Source organism: Anomalospiza imberbis, chromosome 1 (assembly GCF_031753505.1).
Source record: "Anomalospiza imberbis isolate Cuckoo-Finch-1a 21T00152 chromosome 1, ASM3175350v1, whole genome shotgun sequence".
Lineage (NCBI taxonomy): Eukaryota > Metazoa > Chordata > Aves > Passeriformes > Viduidae > Anomalospiza > Anomalospiza imberbis.
In genome coordinates, this window is record NC_089681.1 from 5,832,003 (window position 1) to 5,851,134 (window position 19,132).

The 19,132-nt window shown below is 40.4% G+C and overlaps 1 protein-coding gene across 14 annotated transcripts in view; it reads left to right on the forward strand.

The window, feature by feature from the left end:
• The window catches only part of FAM135B (family with sequence similarity 135 member B), a 203,376-nt gene that overhangs the window by 10,232 nt on the left and 174,012 nt on the right, over positions 1-19,132 (forward strand). For 8 of the 14 annotated variants that reach the window (XR_010996026.1, XR_010996028.1, XR_010996047.1 and 5 more), the window contains exon 1: positions 2,935-2,995. The exons of 1 other annotated variant lie outside the window; for it this stretch is intronic. The gene's annotated coding sequence lies outside the window, so the exon portion shown is untranslated. Of the gene's footprint in view, positions 1-2,188; positions 2,295-2,934; positions 3,081-13,280; positions 13,312-19,132 lie in introns of those variants that run through there. 5 more of the 14 variants (XM_068180379.1, XM_068180343.1, XM_068180371.1 and 2 more) reach the window with 5 other exon arrangements.

The window sequence follows — 19,132 nt, forward strand, 5'->3', positions numbered from 1 at the left end:
GGGCATTTTGATGGGGATAATGTTCTTATCAGAAGTCCTCTTTTCTGCCTTCATCCCACCTCTGGAGTTAAACTGTCTGGAGGCGATGCCCCTCCATTTGCTCCCACTGTGGAATGCAGGCTTGCATTGGGTGAGAATATTTCCTCTGATGGCTGCACAGGTACAAAATTAGAGGCATATTGGCTCTAGCTCATCTTGTGAGACTTTAGTCTGTGCAGCCAGATCATCAGAGGATAAATGCTGTGGCCTTCCCCAGCCCCCTTAATTCTGGGGACCACTTGCATTCTCTTGGAGTACTTTGAACTGCAATGAAATTTGTTCATCCCCCCTTCCCATTTTTACACAAGGATCCCCATGTTGAAATTACCTTGATAATTCTTCTATGGTAATGTTGAGGCCTAGGAGTGCATTTTGGCTGAGATCCTGATCATGAGTGCAATTTATTTTAGTTTACCTTAGTAGAATCAGCTTCATTCAAAGTAGCCACTACCTGTCACTTTATTTTTGTGGACAGGGCAGAGAAATAGATTTCTGAGGTGCTACCCAGATAACTCTTTTAAAATGCATGCTGTAGGACAGAAATATCATGCTCAAGCTTTGTCTTCGCTATCTGAACAGGAGCCTGGAAAAATAGTTGAGGAACAGCCATTTACACTGTAGATGTATGTCCTCTTACCAAGTGTAAACTTATTTATTGTCAAAATATGGAACAGGGGACAGACACCCCGAGCCTTATCCCTCTTTTCCAAACACCCTTCACACTTGTCTTGATGGGATAGTGATCTTTTGTTTTCAATCAATCATACACATTCCTTCTGCCTTTGGCATTCAGGTTTCCAGTCTGTTCTGGCATTTTGCAGGGCAAGACCACATTTCCTGTGATCAGCCACCACCTTCCTCTATGTGATGCCCCACTCAGGACTCCTGGCTGGTTGCTGGACTAGCACAGGGGAAAATGGTGAAGCATTTGTAGCATTGCTTCATATTATGCATATAAAAGGATTTTGGTTCTAAGATATAATCAGGGAATAAATGGCATATTTGGCAAAAATGTAGCCTGTTCAGAAGCAGCATTTGGACTTGAAACGTGCAAAGGTCCATGTGCCAGTTTAGATAACAGAGGCACGATATCTTAGCCTGGTGCCCAGCTGCAGCAGGACATCACTGGGATGCATAGTTGGGAAGGGTATTTAGCCCAAGCAGAGCAGCATTTGTTCCTTGCCCCTGAGAGAGCTGGTTCAGAGACAGCTCATGCACACCTCTGTAGTGGTTCAGAGATGCAGCACCCTTTGTTTGGAAGAGTAATTTAGCACTTTGTGTGGGTGCATTTATGGGAACATACAGATCCTCTTAAAGAAATAGGCACCCTTCTGGTATTTGCAGAGGTTATGGTTCACATTAAGAGAAAAAAACTAAACCAAAACATTTTTAGTGGAGGAAATTTCCATTATCCACCATCAGTTCTTATTTGTACCTTAATAACTTATTCTGTGTGGGGAAAGAGGAGGAGTTGGAAGGTGATTTCCAAAAGGATGAAGTATGTCTGGTACTCAGTAAATCAACAAACTTGTGGAAAGAATTGCACCTGAAGGTCCAATTCCTACAAGTGCTCTTAGAGTGGCAATAAGAGAGGCTGAGGATGTAAGGATATAGAGCTATTGGAAATCGTCCAAAGGAAGGCCATGAGATGGTGAAGGGCCTGGAGGAGAAGCCACACAAGGAGTAGCTGAGGTCACTTGGCTTGTTCAGGCTGAAGAAGAGGAGACTGAGGGGAGAGACTTCATTGTAGTCCACACCTTCCTCATGAAGGGAAGATGAGGGGCAGGCACTGATCTCTTCTCTGTGGTCACAAGCAATTAGGCTCAAGAGAACAGCATGAAGCTGTCTGGGGAGGTTTAGTTTGGATATTAGGAAATGAGTTTTCACCCAGAGGGTGTTTGGGCACTGGAACAGGCTCCCCAGGGCAGTGGTCACAGCACCAAGTCTGACAGAGCTCAAAAAATATTTGGACAATGCTCTCAGGCACATGGTGAGATTCTTGGGATGTCCTATACAGGGCCAGGAGTTGGGCTCCATTATCCTTGCGAGTCTCTTTCAACTCAGGACATTCTATGATTCTGTGTTTCTATGAGGTTTAGCCATCACTGTCTCTATGAGAACTCTCCTGGAATTTTCCTTTTGTTGCTGTGGAGGCTGAACTTCCCTTGTCTGTGGTTGCAGATTTATCCTGCCTCGTGCACTGCAAGTCTTTCTGACTCTTGCTGAAGTCAAGGAGAGCAGCAGTATGATGCCAAGTGAATACCTAAAGCCTGAAGTGTGTAGAATTGAGAAAAAAAAAATTCAAGAATCCAGGGAGTAAATTAAGGCCCTGCCCATGGCTGTCTTCCCCCACTCCACACACAGTCCTGTCACTCTGGATGATGTTTGTAAGACAAGGTCACTGTGCCTCCGTCTGCAGCTCCCGAGTGCCGCACACCAGCATCGCTCACCAGCCACTCTCCAGCTGGGAATGTGCAGTGCCAGCCCAGCCTGGGGTGCCCTCACTGACTGGGGCTGGTGGTGCAGAGGGTGCTGAGATGCTGCTGCTGAAGATGCTGACATGAGTGGCTGTAGCCATCAGTGAAATTTGTGACCTTTCTCCAGCCTGTGATTAGACAGTCCCGCTGCACAACTCTGCTGATGCTGCTGATCATCCAGTTGTTCCTCTCTGTAGTGGATGATATGTTCTGGAAACTTGTTCCAGAAATTTTCACTCCTGTGTCCTCTTAGGTGTTGCTGACAATATGTAAAGAAGACAACTTAAATGGTTGTTTCCTTCTCTCTCCACCACTGTGCAATGCTCTACCCAGTGACTGCTGTTCACTTGGTTTCTGTGGCTGTTCTGGCAGGATCAACCACAGAATCCTAGAACAGTTTGAGTTGGAAGGCAACTCAAGTTCATCTCATTCCAACTCCCTGCCACCTTCTACTAGACCAGGTTGCTCAGGATCTGCAGGTCAAGAGGGTGGGTTATCACCAGGAACCTGAACTAGTCATTTTAATATTTTGCTGCTCCAGTCTGTAGCACTGGAACTGCTGAGGTAGAAGACAAACACCTCCTTTTTAATTTTAAGGGCAATATTTATCTTGTTTTGTTTATGAATATTTGTCAAGTCTCAGCACATCTACTGTAAGCCTCAAATCAGTGTTGAATACATTCTTTTTTTTTCCAGATCATTGATTTAATGATCAACAAAGTAATAAAGATGGTAAGAAATGCAGAATTATTATGCCTAGGTGAGACTTGTGGCACCTTAACAAAGCTGCCTGAAAGAAGATGAAATTCTCTATTGATGAATACAATGTAATGTACAATGAAAAGTATTAGCTTAAATGATTTATAGCCCTTGCTGGCTTAAAAATGAATTCTGACTATTTGAGAGGAAAGAAAGCCTTCAGAAAACCTTTCTATGTGTATGGGTACCTTAGGAAATAAAATCTGCTGTGAATAAATAGAATATTTGGTGTATAAGAAATGGGATGAAGATTATTTGTGAATAGAAAAATTAATCATGCTTTTTTGTTTTCCCTACAGTGAAATATTTGGCATTTAAAAATGTTTTAACTTCAATTAACATGAGCCTGTGGGAAGTATTGATCTGGAATTTGTTTAGGGCAAAATATGGAAATTAAGGGATCCAGTTGGAAAGTTCAGGGCTTGTTTGTTTTGAAACCCTTTTTTAAAATGTCAAAATGCAATTGTTTTAGAAAAATAAGCTATTTACATGAAAAAACATCTTAAATGAAAAGTGTTGATTCACTGAGACGCAGTGTTTCTGATCCATCAAAGTATTTTTATTTCTGTCGAAAACTTTTGTGGGAAATGTAGGGCTTTCATTTGGAGTCTGAACACAAACACCCACCCACTCACAGCCTGAAGATTTCTTGCTACAGTCCCATGGGTGTGTTCTCCAAAGCATTGCAATGTCTCACCAGAAGCGTGGCCTCTGCTAAGGTGCTGCATTTTAATTTGGTCACTGTCTCCCAAGGGCCCACATCACACAAGCAGGAGGCTCCAGAAGGAGGTCACCAGAATTCATACTGGTTTCTGTGCTTTGGATTTGAGTAAAATGAATATGTTATTTCAGCTAATAATTAAGGAAATGCTTATCTGAAGGGTGAGGTACTCATGTTCTCAGTTTCTGCAAAATTAATGGAAAAACTTCATATTGGATGAGGAAGGTTTTCACTCCTGGTTTTGCTATCAATAAGGTAGTCCATGTGGCAAGCTGGGTGCAGTTGTGCTCTGCAGAACAAACTGCTGAGTACCTAGAATAACAGAAAGTGAAACAATTAACCTTTGTCTCCTTTATTTTCCTAAATACAGGGAAAGATAGCATTCTGTGAAAGTCAAAGGCATTACTTTGAATGTAGATTAAAAAAAAACAAAACCAAAACACTTTTAAACCACGTAGCTTGCAAAAAACTAACCCAAATCAAGCTAAACCAAAACAAACCCCTCAAAACTAGGAAAAAATATAAAAGGAAAATTTAAAAAAACAAAATGGGTAAGCAAAGGAAAGTGCTTTATTTGTGGTTGGAGGATGAGAGGATGAGTTTAAAATCAGATTTTAAACTGAGGTTGAGGTCAGAGGGGCTGAGAAAATTTAAAGATTTCCACCTGGTTCATTTTTGTATCATGCAATATCTGAGAGAAATTATAACAAAACATACCTGCTGGGAAATACATTTCTAAACTTTTCATTTTCATAGAATAACCCAGATTGGAAGAAATGTCGAAAGTTCCTTCAGCCCAGCCTTTTCTGGGAAGGGCATGTAGCAACCTGTGCAGTCACATCTGTAAAACATCCAGAGATGGAGGCTGTACCATGACCATGCAGGGTTGTTCCAGGGAATGATTATTCTCACTGTAAAAACTACCTCTTCCACAGGGATGAAACCTTTTCTGGTGTAAATTGTAACCATTTCCCCTTTCCTTTTCCGTGTGGTTCCTCATGTAGAAATGCTGTCCTCTTTGTAGTTACCCAGGAATAGTTACTGGAAAAATGTGATGAGATTCCCCTGAGGTTTCTCTTCTCCAGGGAAGAGATTTCCCTCTGTCATTCCTCAGAGGTCAGGTCATGGCACTCCTTTGGAGCCTCTCCTGTTTTTCTCTGTCTTTCTTGAGCTATGGGGACCAGAGCTGGACACACTCTGATCATGCTCTGAGTGCAGCCTTTTAGCCAATTTCCTGCCCATCTTGCAGACCACCCATCCAGTCTGTATCCTGCCAGCTTGTCCCATAGATGCAGTTTGTCTAGTTTGTAATTTCAGGATGATTTTCACCTTTTCATTGAATCCCCTATCACTGGTACTGCAACGTGGTATTTGTCTCCAGTATTCTGAAGTGAAAAGGTGAACTCTCACATCTATTTATTGGGTCATAAACCCCTATCCATATGTAGAGGTGTTTCCAGGGTTTTAATTTTTTTATGTTTGTTTCTATCAGTACTGAAATTCTTAGGTCATAGTGCACATAACACTAGGCTTTAGTACATAGAACATGTATTCTGCATTTGCTTTTTAAATGTCACAGTGCCTTCCTCGCTAAAAGCACTCAGAAAATCTGGGTTTGGTGCTGCATTAGGAAAAAGAAAAAAAGATTAGGGAAAAAAAAAAGAAATACTCAACACAACCTGTTAATTAAGTTCTTAGGATTTTTTTTAGGCTTTGGGGTTTTTTTTGGTAAAAAATAAAGTTCCATTTATTCAGTGTGCAAGAAATAAGAATGTTGAACTCTATGTGAAAAATTGAGAAGAAGAAATACAAAGGTACTGCAGAATGCCAGGGCTCAGCATATGCACAGAAAAATAAGATACTTGTGACAATGGAAAACAAAACCATTTTTTTCTCTTCTGTCTGCATGGTGAAATTGTCCTATAATAAATCAATTATTAGCAAGCTATTCTACAGGGCTCAAAGTAGATCCATCTGCATTGCCACAGTAGGTTAAAACATTCAGTGTGTCTCTCAAGAAAAACCCCCACTGTGCCATAATAGGATTTAATATTTTCCATCATCGTGTAGCTGTGATTGTAAAAGGTAATTGTTAAAAGCCCCAGTGTTCATGGTGACAGGTTTAGAACAGGAAGGCTAAAGGTAGCAAAGTTCCAATGGGCTTTTTCCTTTCTTTTTTTCTTTCAGCTTAGAAATACCTCTTCACCATTTGTCCTCCCTCTTTCCCCTCTTTGCCAGCATCTTCCATGGCCCCCCCTCGGTCATGTAAAATGGAGGCAGGATTGTGTAAAATACCTTTCAATATAATGGACTTCTTTTTCTGCTTGGGCCCATTCTTATCCCCAGGTCCCATAAACAGATTGCTGCAGAAACAAGGGAAATTATTTCACAGCCACTTCTCTGAAACTGTGTTGTGCCATTACTGCTTTGTGTTGATGTGCCCAGGCATAATTCCTGACTGGAACACGTCCTGACTTCAGTGGTGGTTCAGCAGGTTTGTCCTGCCTGTCTCCAATTTCATGGACATGTGCTGACCATTGCCTTCTGCTGTCTTGTACTCTTCTCCTCAGTCCTTGTCTCTGCTGTCCCTGCATGGGAACCTGCCACATTTCTGTCACAACTCAGAGTCAATTCCAGCAAACCACACTGCTGACTGCCAGTTACTGCTCCCAGGGATTTGCTTTTTCTTTTGCCCTTCTTCCTATTAGAAAAGAACAAAAAGCTGTGAGAACTTGTCTCTGGTTTTGGAGGGTAGTTCTTCCCTTTCAAAATTAAATCTCCTACTCCCCTTTCAATTAGTTTGGGAAGGATGTTCATGAGCTGGGTCTATCTTTGTGCTTTTTTTGTGTCAAAGAGACTCAGCTCCCTCCCTCTGTTGATTGATTTTTCTGTCTCTGTAATCATGTTCAGCTCTGGGTGCTGAACAGGTCTGAAGTGCTGCAGAAATAAACATAATTTCTTTACTGAAATCTGTAGTCCCTTCATCTTAGATTGCTGTAATTTCTAGAAAAAGAAGCTAGATTGTTCATGTTCTTCTTTTCATTCACTGCCTTCCCTCTCCATACCTTTGTTCCCTACCTTCCAACCTATATGCAATCTGTGTTTCCCAAAAATCCCATCATTTTTCCCTAGAAAGGCAGCTTTTTCCTGTCCCTCTCTCTCCTCTTGTGGAATTCTAACCATCCAGACCCCTGGAGCCAGCAGTGTCCTTGTGGCCAAGAAAGCCAAGATATCCTGAGGTGCATTAGGAGGGTCACTGATTGCCAGCAGGTTGAGGGATGTGATCCTGTCCCTCTTCTCAGCCCTAGAGAGGGGCATTTGGAATGCAGTGTCCAATTCTGGGTTCCTCAGGACAAGAGAGACTTGGAGCTTCTGGGGCAGGACCAGTAATAATGAAGGGATTGGAGCATCTCTTATAAGAAAAAGCTGAAGGAGCTGGGGCTGTTCAACCTCGAGAAGAGATGACTGAGAGGAGACCTCATCCCTTTATGCCAGTGTCTGCAGGGAGAGCTCAGAGCAGGGCCCAGGCTCTGCTCGGTGTGCCCAGCAATGGCACAAGAGGAACGGGCAGGAACTGATGCACAGGAAGTTCCACCTGGACATCAGGAATAATTTCTTTCCTGTGCAGTGACCAAGCGCTGAACAGATTGCCCAGAGAGGGTGTGAAGTCTCCCTCAGTGGAGATATCCCAGCACTGTCTGGACACAATCCTGTGCCTGTGCTTTGGGATGACCCTGCTGGAGCAGGGAGGTTGCACCAGTTGACCCCACTGTGGTCACTTCCAACCTGACCCATTCTGTGATTTTGTGATTGATTCTGTACTGAGGTGGAGACCAATTTTGCCAGGCAGGAACATGTTCTTACCTCTGCTGCCAGCTGCCTTCTGGAAGGACCCCATCCTCCTCTAAGCCAGGGAAAGAAGTGAGAGGAAATGGCATTATTTAAAACTGTTCCTCTCTAAATGGTCTCAACTAATTATGAAGGCTACAGCTACTGTGACATGAGCTATTAAAGGCCTTGAACAGGTTTCTGAAGTCTGTACTAGAATGGGATGAATCACAGTTGCACCAGCTGACTGCAAATGAGTGGGTGGGAGTGGAAGAGGCCCTGTACTTTGTTGGCAAGGTAGGAACAAAGAGCTCTCCACAGGCCTGGGATATGATCCGGGGTGAGTTAGGAATGACAGCTCACAGCAGTAAGATGGAGGCACCAGAGTGCTCGTCAAAGAGGTAAAGCCTGAGCTTTTAAGTTAAATCACACCTTGAAACCATTCTGTCTGAGTGAAGGAAGTGGGAGATCAGCAGAGGATTGGTCAGACTGTGAGATGCCATTTAGGATTTAGTCTCAGCTTCTTGGTCTGACTGCTTGTATGCTTCTTGTCTGACTCCTTGAACACCAGCATTAGGAAAAAGAATGTGCTGTGATTTGAGTCAAATCAGAAAACACATTCTAGCTTCAGTGTTTAAGATCCATATGATGGAACATGAGTAGATAGTGACAGGGCTACCTGTTACTAGGAGTAAGAGCTCTAAACTAAGAGAGGAGAGATTACATTTTAGGAAGAAATTCTTCACTGTGAGGGTGGTGAGCCACTGGAACAGGTTTCCCAGAGAATCTGCGTGTACCCCATCCCTGAAAGGGTTCAGGGCCAGTTTGGATGGGATTCTGAGTAACCTGGCCTAGTGGAAGGTGTCCCTGTGCATGGCAGGGGGGGTCTTTACAGACTGGATGGTCTTTACAGTCCTTTTCAACTCAAGCCAATCTATGATTTCAGTGAGTCTACAAAACTGTCTGCATCTGTAGCCTGTTACAGAGGCTCCAGATGCAAAATTCAATTCTGGACCTGGGTTTACAGTAAAGATTTGGTGAAATTATGGCAGAGGTTTCTCATTTGCCACCATGATCTTGCAGAGGCCAGAGTTTGTTGTGTCTGATTTGCAGCAGAACTGTGCAGACTTGTTTGAGTGAGGATAATATCCTGACTGATAAAACTCCTGTGTCCTTTCCCAGAATAAACACCCTCAGCTGCTCCTCACCTGAATTGTGCTCAGACCCTTTCCCAGCTCTGTTCCCTTCTCTGGACACGCTCCAGCACCTCAATGTCCTTCTTGTCATGAGGGTTCTGGCACTGAATGCAGGATTCAAGGTGTGGCCTCACCAGTGCCCAGTACAGGGGAACGGTCACTGCTTGGGTCCTGTTGGCCACATTATTGCTGACACAAGCAAGTCAGTGCTGCTTATTTTGGAAAACTCACCCAGCCTAGACCAGGCATGGTGTTTTCTGCTCTCTCTGATGAGATAATGCAGGAGATAACTATTTTTGGCACATCTTATTTGAGCTTTTGAGACGTCATCTGGCCTTTTGAGGCGTGCAGATTGACTTGCTGCTTTCAGCATGGCATAGCCTAGACAAAATGGGATACAGACTTGCAGGTGGATGGACAGGGGTGGATGGACAGTCTTGAGCCAGGTTTAGTATGGGGCTAACAATTAATATTGGGAAAACAGGAAACAGTGGGCAACTCATGCCAGGAGGGTGAAGACAGTATGAGAATGTGGTCTCCTTGCAGTAAGAAAAAACAATCCACACTGACTGATCTAGTTAAAAAAATATTCTAGAGAGGTTAAAACAATTCAGAAAGACACATCATCAATAACTGATTATTTGCAGCTAAAATTAGGCTGGGAATTGGCATTTTGTATCTTAATTAAAACAAAGGTATCTTTTTAATATCTCTTGTTTTATCAATGAGCTATGACAGCTTTGAGCAGACATTTCCTACTGAATGTTAATCCCTCAGTCTCTTTTGATTAGTAGATGGGATTACATTAAAATTGATCCTCCTTCCAAGGTCCATTTGTGTGCTCTCAGTATTGAATTACATGGCTGGCCCTGTGCCAGGCACAGGTTCCCCATTGGGACAATGAAATCACAGCCACAGTGATGCTCATTTGTGTTTTACAGTATGCCATTTATTTATCACAAAAGGCTCAGGAGAGATATTATTTAGGCTTCAGATTTCTGTAAAACCTTATTACTCTCTTCAGTTCACTTTGTACAGAGATGGCTTTTGAAGATAGGAAGGGAAAGGCTAGGGAAGAAAAACAATGTCATATTTAAAATCTAGATCTAGTGAGTTTTCTTCGGTTGTACAGGCTGTTCTGAGGGAATTGTTGAGTTTCAGCCTGGGAGAAAAGATCACCAGACAAAACATCACCGGTCAAGCTCAGTGTTACAGGTTTGGAAGCTTCAGTTTGGAACTGTGTGGATCTTGTTAAAAGATGAGTCTCTCTGGTTCACAGCTGAGCTTCAGGCAGCCAAACCCTGAAAGAAGCTAAAGTTCCTAAATTGTGCTGACCTGTTGCAATTGTTCTCTGAAGGTCTCTGTGAAGCTGGTTGGAGTCTAGTGGGACATTATCCTTACAAAATTCAGGAGCAGAGAAGAACTGCTGTGTCTTTGTTTTCTGTTTCAATGTTCTTTCTTAGTAATTGAGAGTAATTAAAGCTATGAACAATTCTCCCCAGGAGAATTGAAAAAAAAATCACAAAGAAAATAGCAGAGAAGAGCTGTTGACAGTCTGAAAAGCTGGACAGCTTTCCATTGAACTCCCTCCCACCTTTTCCATCTGTAGCTCTTGTCATCAGCCAGCAAGCCGGCCAGGAGACAGTGATAGATAAATAGTGTGCAGTCCTCTAAAGTTCCAGATTACATCTTTTCTTCCCTTCCCTTCCCTTCCCTTCCATTCCCTTTCTTCTCTTATATCCTTTAATAGCCAGCTTTTATAAAGGGTGCTGTGTTGCTTGGCTTGTGCTGTTGTGATCTGGAAGATATTTTCCAGCATCTCACTGGTTCACATGAGCATTTTGTAAGAGTATGAACTGATGTGAACTGAGCTAGTAAATCATCATTCTGAGCCTGCCAAGGCTGAAATGTGAAGTGGAAACGTGTATATATATATATATATATATATATATATATATATATATATATATATAATTTAGGCAGAAAATATAAAACATTATGGGATTCCATACAGTGTTGTAAACAATATTCTGTTCCACTTTGCTTATGTGATTTGGTATTTCTCACAGAACTAATGCTCTGTGATAGCAGTAAGAAGGATGCTGTGCTTGAGTGGAAATAACGTGGGATGTGAGTGATTGATGTTGCTTGAAATGAGGAATATAAGAGACTCTGGATAGCAGACTAATTATGTAGCTTGTTTATTTTCCAAGGAAGGTCTCATTGCTACAATTGGTGTCGAATGGAGAAGAGGGATCAGTTATTCACTGTCTTGAATCTGTTTATTCTTTCATGTGCAGGTCTTTGAATGCCCAGAGATGGGCTGGTAAGGGTTTCAGAGAAAAAGAGATGGACACAGTACATGGTTATATTTTCGAAAAGTGTCAGCTTAAATCCACAAACCCACATTGAATTTTTTTTTTATTGTGATAGCCATGCCCAGGTAGATAGTTTATCATCTTTTTTTGTGCTTCAGCCAATATTTCTCCTGCAACATCTCCAAGTTTTCAAAGTACATGAAGTGCTACACAGCATTGTGTGCTTCTCAAAATTATACAAAATACTGGGAGATGAAGCGTAGGTGCTAGAAGTTTATTTTTTTACAGTGATCTTTCCATTCAGGAAAAAGCAGCCTTAATTAGTCTGGTTAAGAACTGATAACAATCTTTATCAAGTGAAGTTGATGATGATAATTCTGTCTTGGAACTATAACACGAACATGAACATATGTAGATTTAAAACATTCTCCTGCCTTTGTAGTGCACCGATACAAGAAACTTCCAGAGTAAATCTGAAAAAGAATCATAGGATACCTCCAGTAGTATATGACTAAGTTAAAAAAAAAAAAAAAAAAAAATCAACTGATTGTTTTCTACACTTCAAATGTCTTTATAATGCTGGGGAATGTGGGGAACATTCATAACCCAGTTTCTTCTGTTTTATGTGGACATTTCCAACATAAGGAATGACTTCTCCATGCTGCTGTTATCCTGCAGAATCCGGGCCTTTCCACCCTATATCTCCAAAGGCACCATGGAGATGTGGCATAAAATTTTATATTATGTTATTTTGAGACACTACCTTGTCTTGCTCTGCTCACAGTAGTCCATTTTATCATGATAGCTGACCAAAAAATGAGGAATAGTGATTTTTTTTCTTTGCATTTCATAGTGTTTCTTCAGTCTTATGTGGCCAAATCTCTTTGGACAAAGGATTGATTAATTAAATTTCGTTTCATTTTCCTAGTTGTTAGTGGCTTTCTCTCAACATAAAAGAGGCTTGTGCTAAGCAAACCAGTTCTATTTTTTGCCTACCTAAACTGCATGCAAGCTGGAAGTTTCTTCTTTATGCAGCAAGCTCCCTACTGTTATACTGAGCCTTGGAGAGACTTGGCTTTCCATCTACCCAGGTTCTGTGGCTGTGCTTGCCATGCTTGTAATACCAGAAGTGATGTTAAATCATAATGCTTCAAATGCTCTTTTCAGCTCAATGATTTATTTCTGTGATTGGGAAGAGGATGCAGATCTTTAGACTACTACCACAAAATCATATGAAGTAGTAGATCTGTATATTTTTTTGAAAGCAAACTGAGCAGTTGCTTAAATTTGTTTAATTTTGTTAATGAGGAAACATGTTTTGGGAGCAATCAATCCAGTGGTGCCAGCTCCAGGTTTGACAGACAGCATGAAGACTTAACACAAAACAAAGCAGAATGATTTGGAAGATGATGTGGGCAGAAAAGTCTAATCCTCTGAAGCGTTCTTTGTATGGATTTAGGCATGAGTTTGCACTATTAATCTGTAGTCTCTCAACCCTAGTTGTTGTGCCTTCAAAATGAGGTTAGACTGCAAATGGATTTGAGCAGCTGTGCACCCACCTTGACCTCAGTATCAAGTTTTGCCTGGAAAAGCAGATTTTGTTTTTATAGGTGTTTCAAAGAGGTTCACTATATAAATCCTTTGTACACAACCACTGAGACCAAATTCTGCACATGATACTGAAAGAGAACATAGAAGGCAAGTCATACTGCATTTAATTTGGTATTTTTTCATTAGTGGAAGGGTATTTTTACTTAATGCTTTTCTAGAGAGACACCATATCAGTTGAGCTCTCTGGTCCAATGTAAAGAACAGGCTGATTTCTTCATGATTTCCAGTAGACAGTAGTAAATAATTCCCTTTTTTTTTTGTTGTTGTTTTTTTTTTTGTTTTTTTTTTTTTGTTTTTACGGTATCTGATCTACAGCAATGTACAGCAATTGGCTGGTGGTGCAAATAAAGTTAACTACTGTGGTAAACCAAGCTGATCCCTTTTCAAGTCACTCCTTTCTGTAGGTTGCTGTCCTCTGTCGATCGATTCAGAATGAGATGACAGAACTTTGTGGCAAATTGATTGCCAAAGAGACTGTAATGGTATCAGAGAATATGAGACAAAGCAAAAATTTCAGCACCTGCTTCGAAGCAAAAATTCATCCTGATTTGAAATATGAGTATACTCCAATAAACATTAAATTTTAAAGAATTTCTGCTAGTTCTGGATATTTTAAGCTATTGAAACTGGTCTCCCAGCACAGAAGCAGAGAAACCTTTTTTCCATACCTGCCTTTTCCATAAAAAGTTGCAGAAGCCCATGGAGAGGAACATTTAACAAGAGCCTGTAATGATAGGCCAGAGGGCAATGGCTTCAAACTGAAATAGGGGAGCTTTGGATTAGATATTAGGAAGAAATTATTCACTGTGAGGTTGGTGAGGCCCTAGCACAGGTTGCCCAGTGAAGCTGTGGATGCCCCATCCCTGGAAATACTCAAGGCCAGGTTGAATGAGGTTCTGAGCTACCTGGTCCAATGGAGGGTATCTCTGTCCATAGCAGTGGATTCAGAACTGGATGCTTTCTAAGGTCCATTCCAAACCAAACCACTCTGACCCTTTGTGTACATAGCCAATGATTGCAGTCAATTATTTTGTGCAGACAAAGTGGCTTCTTGAGGTAATTAAAAAAAAAACAACAACAAAAAAAAACCCCAAAAAACAAAAAAAAAACCAAATTGCTTACTTCAAATCATCTATTGCTGCCACTAAACCAGGTTACTCAAAGCCCAGTCCAACCTGGCCTTGGACACTTTCATGGATGGGGAATCCATTCCCCTTGGAAACCTGTTCCAATGCGGATGAAATGAATAATGTTTGAAGTATTGCAATTAATGGGACTATAATTGGACAGAAAATCTGAACTTTGGTTTTTGTTTTTTTTTTTTGAGAAAGAGGAGCTTACATTTTGTTGATATTCTTTCTTTACCTTTTACGAATTCAAGTATTCCCCTGAAAGAAACTATGATCTAACATGAGGATTAATTATACAGTTAACAACATTTATCTCCTTTACACTGGAGATCATTCTCTGATGGGGGGTGGGGGGAGAAGGGGGGTAAAGGGATGTTTTATAACGAGTAATGAAAATATGGCAATTTAGGGAATTAACATAGTGTAGTGGCTGACGCAAATGTTTTTTCTATTTATAAGACTAAATATGTTCAGCTGTCTGAGCCTTGAGAGCTAAACATTGGGAATGATGGACCCCTAGTGCCAAGGCTGTACAAACAGGCAAGGGGAAGAGTTGCTTGCTGAAGGCAAAGAAGGGATCAAAATGACATGGAAATTGTTCAGTTCCCAATCAAGTTTCAGTTTTTGTGTCCTCCTTACAAAGTCTACCAGTTTTTAAATCCAGGTACAACATATTAAATGTATTTATCATATTTGGGTATATTTAGGGGTTCCACTGATAACTTTGCTTTGTCTTTTTGGGGATTTAGGTATGTGTTTAGTCTTTGTGAGCAATGATGAAAGCCTATTTAGACTGTTGGCATCAAAAGTCAGCTTCTCTGTCCAGTAGGTTTTCTGTGCTTCCTGTTGTCTAATGGGTCCATGCTGATTTGGCTTAATAAAGTGAGGCATTAGAAATCACCAGTTGTGAATTATAAAGCCATACATCACTGGAAAGAAATATACAGTCTTTATGCCTGTCTGACCTCTGAAGCACAAGAAGAAAATTACAAAATTGCCCTCTCTTTTTTTTTTTTTTTTTTTTTGTTTTGTTTTTTTTTTTTTTTTTTGTTTATTGCCGATGTGTTGTGTAAATCACAGCTTTGATTTCCAGAGGTTCCTAAGGCGAGTGCATTTGGGTGGTGCCTTCTTCATTTGATGCTGCTCACACAATTTTGTTCTTCATGGTGGTACAATCCTGTATCATGATACTTTCTGACTTCAGCTTTGTTTTTCTTGCATAGTTTATTCATGCTCATCTCAAGCTCATGTTTCAACTCTTTGGGAGCCTCAAAGAAACTGAAGATTTAAAGTTTGCAAAGGAACAAGGGATAGGTCATCTTCCCTGACAGAAAAGTACCTGGAGGTTATGGAGGTTAGAGAATAGCAAATACCTCCTTAGTTTTCATCGCTTTTGATATTGTGGGTTCTCTGTGTGAGGCTGTGGGTCCTCCTGAAGAGGACTCTTTAACTCCTTAACCATTCTTTTGTTCATTGTTCATTTCTTGGTGAATTTATTCCGCTTCCTTGGATCATTTGTGCTGTTTTTATTTTTAAAACCAGGTTAGGAATCTCTTTATCCAATAGCGTGTCCCTGTTCTCCAGACTTTAGATGGAAGTTTTTTTGCTACAAAGACTGAGTCAATCATTTGGCCACTAAACGTTCATGGCAAATTTGTCTCTTGCCATTGCAACAAAATTGACAGCATGTGTCTCGGTTTTTTGATCTTGTTTTAGGTTTGTTTAATTTTTATTTCTTTAAATGAATTAATATTCCCAGCTGACAAAACCCTCTAGTAAAAAGGAGGGTTAACCTGTTAGCCATGTTTATGCATATGATATTATCTCATTCTGAAGATGTAATTAATATTCTGCTTCATGGGGTTACGAATAAAGTCTGAAGGTTTTATTTATTCTATCACTTTAAAATTTAGCATTTAGAATCCCCTTTCAAAAGATTAGTGCAGTGTTGTTGACTAAATGATTCAGTACATCCTTTTTATATAACCCTTTTGCTGGGCTGGATTCCAGATTTTCTTGATTTCATATGTTTTATAGCTCCTCAAGAGAGATTAATTCTATGTTAATTACCATATTAGGGTCAGCTAAGTTAAAAAATATGATTTGTGACTTATATAATCTTAAAAGCACTTTACCTGATAATTTTTTTTTAATTTGATGTTTGAATACATTTGGGAAAAAAGTTAATAATAATATATTTTTTAAAGAGAAACATTTTCATATATTAATACAAAGATCCAGGCTTTAATAAGTGTTTTTGTATTCCGTAGCACTTTGTTTTAGGTGGACTGCCAATACTGATGAGAAGAGTGTAAGTATTAATTCTTCCCTGAAGCTCAGAGACTACCACTGGCAGACTTACAAAAAATCAAGTTCTGCTTTTTGTCCCTTCTTACCAGAGCTAGTCAGATTGTATAAATATGACCCAGTGCAGAATTAAGCCATTCTATGCAGATCATTCTTTATTAAAATGTATCACATTTAACCTTTAAAATTGTCTTTAGTTCTTTAATATAATTGTTTGGTTTTGGTTTGTTTGTGTTAAATCCTTTGCTCTTTGGCTGTGCTGTGAGACAGAAACTGTTTGAATGTTACAATTGTAGCAAAAGTTAGCATGCAGATCCCAGCAGAGATCTGCCTTTGAAGTGATGAACTGACCAGGTCCAAGCTGTTTCCCAAAACAGTCATGCTGTGTGCAATATTTTGTATGTATTTCACAGAGGAGAAATGCAGCTTCCTGTCAGTCTTCAGCTTCTTCACAGGAGGAGGCAGAGGGGCAGGCACTGATCTCTTCTCCCTGGTGACAGTGACAGGACCTGAGAGAATGACTGGAGCTGTGTCAGAGCAGGTTTAGGTTGAATATCAAGAAAAGTTTCTTCCCCCAGAGGGTGGCTGGGCACTGGAACAGGCTCCCCAGGGAAGGGGTCACAGCACCAAGCCTGCTGGAGTTCAAGGAGCATACGGACAACACTCTCAGGCACATTGTGGGATTGCTGGGATGTCCTGTTTAAGGCCAAGAGTTAGAGTCAGTGATCCTTGTGGGTCCCTTCCAGCTCTCTTTCTGTGATTCTGTGAAGGCTTAGAACAGAGATTATCCTTGATCAAAGCAATTCGGATTTAGAAAGATTTCTCTTTTCCACCTGTAATCAGTACTATGCAAAAAAAGTTCTAAAAGCATTAAAGGAAAGATTTCAGGTCTAGAAAAAAATCATGAGACTGCACTAAGGATAAGTGTGGGTTCACAGACATTTGCCAAGATCATCAGCCAGGTTTCCACTTTGCCAATTCCAAAGCCCTTTTGTTAAATATGAGCTAAAGAAGACCACTTGTGGCATGAAGTAGGAATGGCTGGTGAGTCTTTATGGAAACCAGTTCAATACCTGCAGGTTGCTGAAGTACAAATTGCCTGGTGTGCTAGAGGAAAAAGGAAGTATTTGAAATACCATGAGAAAAACAGTATGTGAAGTAATCTGCTGGGATGTGAGCTTTAATTGTAGTCATTGGGTCAAGTGAGTGGTATTGATTCTGTGGATTTGGGCTGGGTTTGGTTTTTGTTTTTCTGTAAAGGGATTAAAAACACAAAGAAACTAAACGGTGTCTCAACACAGAAACAAATGCAGATCACAACAAAATCACAAGGTTACCCAGTGTACATGAGACAGGAGTAGGGTGCCAGGCTATTTTGTATTGAACAAACATCTATGCAGGAGTGAGACTGTGAAATGAAGTTTTGGAAAGGATACAGGGACCCCTGCAATCACAGATTGGAAGAGCTGATCATGGTTGCTCCAGATCCAGCCAAGAGACAAACACTGGAAAGATCCAAGTGCTGAATAGATAGGTCATTTCATTAAAATGTTTAGTGACTAGAACATCCACTGCTGTTTAGTGAATAAAAATGATGCTTGTAGTGAGTCTTTGTCTCTTGACCAATTACCCTGGCTGAAGTGATTGAGGAAAACAGGCAGAACTCACAACAGGAAAATTATTTTAAAATTCATAGTGGACTTAAACCTCTGTGGAGTTTCATTTGGTTGGAAGTGTGGCTATTTAATTCTTGGAGCAGTTACCCCAAGATGTATGAAAATCCACTCTATACTCACAGGCAATGAACATATATTAATTTAATTTCTTCTCAGATGAATTATGAAAATGTGGTATTTCTGTATATAAACCCTAGAAACTCCAAATTATACAGAACAGTAAAATATGTATCTTCAGAGACATCTGGTAACCAACCCCATGCATATACATTATATTTTCTGTCCAAGAATATCTGAAACATTTTAGTCTTCAGTAGCATCAGACAGCCACACGACACCTTGGAGATCAGCTAATGATGATGAAAAACGTAGTTTGTTGGACAGCTCTTCTGATCTGTTTGAACTCTATGGAATAAAAGCTCTTATGTGCATAAGAGAGGAATTTTTCAGTGGAGTTCCACATTGACCTTCTACAGACAGCAAAGGGTTGACATAAGTCTCACTATTCTGTCTGTAAGAAATATTTGCTTTCAATGCTCTTTAATTCAAATAGTGACATGAATGCCTATTAAGGGCAACTTAAATGAAACATTAAAAAAAAAAAAGTCCAAAGCAAGAAATATTCCCTGTGATTTTGGAACAATAATCACATTTGTGAGATTTATGCTGGTTTTGAACAAGTCTTATAGAGAAAGGCAGAGAGTCTGGTACTGACAACTCTTGCTGCAGGAGCCCAGGCTTTAGTAGAGATGTACTTTGATTTCTAACTGACTTTTCTTCTATAACTTGTTTCAACATTGTTCATTTTTGTAAGGGTCATTAAACTTGAGGGTGCCCTTTTAAAGGGTTGGATGTGAGCCACTTTTTAAAGGGCTGCTCCCTCGGTGGCAAGCACCAAAGCTTGGTGAAGTGAGAGATGAAACTCTAGCCTAACAACTGGCTGAAGTTTGAAACATTTTCAGCACAAATGACAAAAAAAAAAAAAAAAAAAAAAACCAAAAAAACAAACCATTCTTAAAACTGCAGGGTCTGTTTTTCAGTGTTGACATACATTTGTCCTGTTTATACAA